At 46.7% G+C, this 6000-nt stretch overlaps 1 protein-coding gene across 3 annotated transcripts in view; it reads left to right on the top strand.

Annotated features, from left to right (window-relative positions):
- The first annotated feature begins 1970 nt into the window (after window positions 1–1970).
- The window catches only part of KANK1 (KN motif and ankyrin repeat domains 1), a 129476-nt gene continuing 125446 nt past the window's right edge, over window positions 1971–6000 (top strand). The window contains exon 1 of one of the 3 annotated variants that reach the window (XM_039566917.1): window positions 1971–2072. The gene's annotated coding sequence lies outside the window, so the exon portion shown is untranslated. Of the gene's footprint in view, window positions 2073–2175; window positions 2295–6000 lie in introns of those variants that run through there. The other 2 variants (XM_039566918.1, XM_039566919.1) reach the window with 2 other exon arrangements.

Below are 6000 nucleotides of genomic sequence, written 5' to 3'. Positions count from 1 at the left end.
TTAATAAGCTGATGGTAAGGAGCTGCTTGCTAGTCTGAATCTTTTTGGTTGTTAATATAAAAAAAGGTAAGTGGTGCTCACTGTTATCTCAATTACTTCTTTCATCAGTACCCCATTTTTTCTAGAGCTGGTAATTCAGCCATAAAAGAATAGCCTCTGGATGGGAAGTTAGCAGTCAGGATTAGTAACTATTAGCATCTTAAAGACCTGCAGGGCCTCTTGTTTTGCAAATTGTGTTTGCAAATTTGGACAGCCAATATTTCTAAAAATATGCGGGTTTGAATTAAAATGTATAAAAAATGTTTGTGTTTTTTTTACTAAAAGCTCAGTGGTTTGAGAGGTGGTTTACATCAACGTCATAGCAGCTTTACTTAGAAAAATACTTGATGTGATTTAATCTTTAAAACGTTTTAATGGCTTCAGAGATTTCAGAAAAAATACTGGAAATTACTTAGATGGAAATGTCACTGAGCCTATTAGCTTTCTATAGAACAAGAAAACCCTAACATTTGTTGTCTACCACTACTTTAGTGGGGTCCATAGGGGAAAAAAAACCCAGAGATTTTAAAATTTCCTTAATATCCTCCTTGGTCTAATCTGGAATCAATATTCACTGAGAGAAACCTCGCTTGTTCATGAACTTCAGGTATCATGTCTGAAAAAAAAAGCTGTAAATATGCAGGGCTTTGGGGGAATTAATCAGGGGAAGGCAGAAGAAAAGCAGAGGAATGACACAGAAAGAAAGAAATGAGAAGGGAGGATCAGAAGTTGCCAGCATTTGATAGCACATTACAGGGAAAACCAAAAAAAGCAAGGAATGGTGCACCTCAGCTGTGTCCTTTTGCTCTGTGATGTAACTCACAATAATCACCTCGCAGGGTCCTATACATGAAGAGCTGGAAAAGAAAATCAGGTGTTACCATACTCCTGACTTCGCTGAGTCTCCTGCATCTTGCTCATTCCTGGCCTGTGGATTCTGACTTGTATTTGGGAGGGACTGTCCTGTGAAACCCTTCCTGGCATCATCACAAAGCTGCGGAATCATTTGCTCCTGGAGACCTTGGAGCCCTGGGGCAATGGAGATAGCGCTTGAGATAAGAGTAGGAGGAGTGAAAGAAACCACTCATCAATCCATTCCGAATATTCAAACCCGTAAGCGAAAAAATTCAAGGCACACAAAAGCAGGGACTACTGTATCCTTTCACAGCTGAAAAGGCTTTAGAGATCGCCTGTTCCGGTCAGTAAAAATCAAGGCACAAATCTAAAAACTTTGTTTCTAAGCTGAGGTTCACAGAACAGCGCAGAGGGAGCTGATGCCCATTTTGCTCTTTGAAAGCCCTGCCGAGGACCCCATCCAACCCAGTGCAGCCGGAAGGCGCATTCTGCCGAGCCTCCAACATGAAGAAAGCATTTCGCACGAAGCCTCCACTGGGGAATCCCAATCCCTTGGCACTGGGCTGTGCACCAGCCTTGGGCAGGTATCGGATCTGACCCCATTTATCGGACCTGCTGGGGCCGACGCTCCTTTTGTGGGCTTCGAACCAGTCCCTCCAACCCGCACACATCGCGGACTCCACTTGGGTAAGCCCCAGGCAGATTTTCCCAAGGATGCTGAATTTCCAGGCGCAGCCCCGACGGTAACCCTACTCTCCCTGGCACGGAGCTCCCGCATCCCGGCGAGCCGCCGACCCAGGCTCTTAAACGGGGGGGCAAGAAAACTCCTCTCTGCCGCCGCCAGCTCTCGCCCTGCAGCGCGCCGCCGGGGCTCCGCGGGGTACGCGCTGCGCTGCGCCGTGCGCTGCTCCCGCCCTCCCCCGTCCCGCGGGGCGCAGACGGGCTGGGCCGGGGGATGCCGAGGGCCGGCGGCCGCAGCGCCGGGCGGGCGGGGGCCGGAGGCGCCGCGCTGGTTTTGGGCAGCGCGCAGCCGCAGTGCGGCCGCCGGGGGTACAAAGCGGCGGCCGGCGCGCTCCGCGGATCGCGGCGCGGCGGGCGGGACGGAGGAGGGGGCTGGAGTTTTGCGGGGATCGCGAGAGCCCCACCACCACCTCCTCGCCGGGACGCGGAGCCCGGAGGTGAGCGGCGGGGGATGCGATGGGACGGGATGGGGCTGGAGATGGGCGCTCGGGCGAGGGGGAAGTGTAGCGGCAGCGAAGCTACTGCCGCCCCTCTCGTCCAGAGGAACAGCGCAGTTCCCCCCGGCCCCCGGGGAGCTCCTGGCTCTGTCGGGAGCGGGGAGCGGACGGTCAGCCACGGCGCTGCCCCGCTGGCAGGAAGACGGCGGTCCCGGCGGACCGGTACGTGAGCGTGTCGCGAAGAGTTTTTGATAGCCCTCCCCGTTTTGAGTGAAAATGCTTGATTATGCCAAGCGGGGCACAGACGCGCGTGTTCCATGCATCGCCGCATCCCGCCCGCTCTCGGAGCAAGGGAGGCGCGTCTCTGCCCGCGGGACCCCGCCGGCGGCTCCCCCGGCTCCGAGGGAAGCGCTGCCAGGTGGGGTGGGAAGCACCTGGGCAGGGGAGAGGAGGGGGTGGAATGGATCACATGGGAGAGCAGTGTTCACTGGTGCTTTGTTTAAATGGACCGTCACTAACTTGTAAGCTGGCACTTCAAAAGAGTAGAGAGGTTTTTTTGGGTAGGGGGAGGGGACAAGGGGAAGGTCTTGGGCTTTGATGCTCAGTACATGAAAGTGCATGAAACTTTGGCTGCTCTTCACGAATCTCAAAAAAAACTCAAAAAACCAAAAAAACCAAAACCCCCCAACTCGCAAACTATTAAAGACGCCTTGAAGTGTTTGAAAACAGTCTTAATTTTTCTGGAACAACGTTGTGGGACCCTATAGCTTGATACACATTTACGTGTAAAAAGTGATTCAGGTGTAATTACAAGCCTCAGTAATGATAGTGACATTCTTGTGACTGCTTTGTCCCCGAGTTACACGTAAGACCAAGCTGAGTTTAACTTCTCTTGTAGCTATGTTAAGGTCAAGCACAGTGTGCTTTTTGTTAAATGAAAGCCCTCAAACATTTAAGTAGCGCCAAAGCCTGTTTGGCAGTTCAGTAGCATAGTTGACAACCTTGTATGTTGGCAGGCCATAAAAGATAGCATGACAATTTGCTGATTAAACATATCGGCTGTATCTTACCCTTTTATTTCACCCCTTCTGTCAGAGTGACTGGGTCTTATTAAAGGTTGTGTCGGTGTCAGTTGTGAAGAAAGGAAAATACGAGAAGAGTGAGAGGAGGCTGATTGGGTTTATGTGAGTTTTAGAAAGGCCAAGCTAATTTAGTAAGTGTTCATGATGTGCAGAGAAAGCCCTGACATTTTTGTTCAGGTGGTGTTTCAAGTCCTTAGAAGTGCTGCTTGGGTCTTCAAGTCCAGAGTCAGTTTTCCAAAGGGAGTGGGTGCCAGGAGGACACAGTGGTGCTGGCTGACAGGAGTAGGGCTGCACCCAATCCATGCTGCAAGCAGCATCTTTGAAGTCTTGTCTGTCTTCTGTCTGGGAACATCTGCCAGCTATTAGTGACCAAGTGAAATGGGATTCTACCCCAAAACTGCCTCCTCAACTGGAGATGAGATATTGTCATATGACAGGAAAGCTTGTGTCCTTCCTCTGTGGGTTTTGAGAGAGGGTGCAGCTGTGGCGCATGGAGGTGCAGGGCGATTGGGTGTGGAAACTTGTTGCACGAGCATTCCACACAGTGCTGAGTGTGGGTCACACCAGTGCCAGGGGCAGAGGCACAACCCCAATTGCCAGAGCACAGCTTGGGCTTTGAAAGGTAGATGGACGCAGGCTCTTGTGTCCCTCAAAATCTGTGGCTTTGCTGACCATGTTTTTAATGGAATTTTGTTGTTACATTGAACTCTGTTTCATTTGTCTGACATCACGGCGTGGTTTGTCCCTTTTCATTGCTTGTGATCTAACTAGAAGGAAATTCATATTGTATTGTGTATTTTAGTGACAACTTCTGTAGCACTCCTTACAGGAGTCCCCAGTGTCTTAGTTCTTAAATTTGTGCTCACCTGCTTTCTTTCAAGATTGGGGTTTACTTTAAAATTGCACTGGAGAAACTGATTGAAAACTGAATGTGGACTTGGTTTTATGTGGCAGTTCCGTGTGTCTTTAAAATCCCACCTCCTTGGGAGAACCAGCAGTGGAAGTATTTCTTGTAGCACAAATGACTTCAGTGTGAGATGAGTTGGTCCAGTAGCTCCCCCTCAGCATCTGTTTGCTTTTTCTCACTCTGGCAGTTTTCTCAGGTTTGTAAGCTTCTGGTACAGCTTGTCGTATCAATTTCTGCAGTGCCCTGCATGTCTAAATAATAGATGCTGAAAGTGAAATGAAAACGTCCAAATGAAAAGTCAGTTTTGCAAATGATGCAGAGCTGCTGTGAAGAGCTGTCAGGAATGGGCATCTGATCGTGCTTTTAGTTGCTGAAACAGTAGTTGTTAACTGAGGGGAGTTGCAGATTTTCTCTGGTGGTGTCAGCACCTGTTGAAGTGGTAGGTCATAGAGAAGGAGGGTTTTTCCTAGTCATTTTGCTAATGGAATTGACTAATGGGCCAAAGGAGGTGTTTCAAGCATCATTGCTTGTACTGTTCATCCATCCAAATTCTCCTCTGCACTTTAGAAAGGGAAGAAACATAGTACTTGCAAAGTGGCTTGAAAGCTTGTGTCTATGTATGTGCACATGTAGGAATTTTATCTAAAATTTTGGTGGGTTGTGTCAAGATGACAAGTGTTAAGCTAATGACTAGGTTTTCATGTCGTAATGATCAGGAGAAGTTCATGTGGAATTGCAACAAGAAGTACCAATGAACTACTTCCAAAAAGTTATGATTCCGGCTAACCTCTTAAAGGTGCAGTAAATGTAGTTTACGGATGACTTGAAATGCCAGCTGTAATTTTTTACAGAATTTGAGAAGTCTTTTGTTTGAACTACCTAAAAATATATCTAAAAATCACATTCTATTTTTATAAGCCTTATGTATATTACCATATTTCACAAGCCTTTATGAAATTAAAAAAAGTATGAACGCTATTAAATAAGTTCATCTTGACTAGAGATGGAGATTTATGATGAGGTTTATAATGTGTTTGAGTCTAGTGGGAAATGATTCATTTCAAGTATCTTAATAGTATCTGCTTGCATGGTTGAATAATTGGCGGTGCTGTAAAAAGGCATTTAGGCGTCTCAAGGAAAACCACTTAGGCTTGTCAACTCTGACACTCCACAGTTGTCTCTTGCTCCCATTATAGAGGCTATATATTGAGGGGAAATAACATGCAAATTATGTGACTGTTCCCAGCTGTCAAAAGACTGGTACCTGAAGAGAAATAAATACATGTCAGGAATGAACAATTGGCATAATTGATTTTTTTTTTTTTTCAGTTTATATATTTTATGCAGACTACTCCTAGCAGTGTGAATTATACTCATAAGGTCTATCTAGCGTGTTCTCTAATTCTGAATGCTGCCCATGTATTTTATTTTGGGAAACTGTATCTGCAATCATGACAGTAGTGTTGAGACTTGTGGTTAAATCTGAAGAGTGATTCAGGCCATGTTTATCTTTTTACTTTGCCAAAGGTTCCCTGGCAAACTCCAGATAGCAGAAAGATGTATGTGGTGATAGTCACTTTTTCACCATTAAGGGTGTACTTGTCCATGATGAGGAAAAAAGGAAATAGCTTGTGAGATGCTGTAGTGAATATAGGAAATGCTTTCTGAACTTTGATAGTAATGAAAAAAAATTTGTCCTTCAGGAGGGGTGGCAAGAGCATCTGATCTCTCTTTCAGGCTGCCACAGACTCTGGGCTCTGAACCCTGTATTAAGCCCAATGACTAGTTTGGCTAAAGCGTAACTTAGAAGGCGGCATCCTGTTGGACTTAAAACACTCCCACAGGCTTACCTTGTCAGTTAATGCCAATTTTTTGTGTCTTTCTGAGCTCAAAAATGTGTTTCTGATTCCTAATTAGAGCTGTACTGAGGAAGGAGAGC

Source organism: Corvus cornix, chromosome Z, assembly GCF_000738735.6.
Source record: "Corvus cornix cornix isolate S_Up_H32 chromosome Z, ASM73873v5, whole genome shotgun sequence".
Taxonomy (NCBI): Eukaryota; Metazoa; Chordata; class Aves; order Passeriformes; family Corvidae; genus Corvus; species Corvus cornix.
This window is presented reverse-complemented; position numbering and strand designations above follow the sequence as displayed.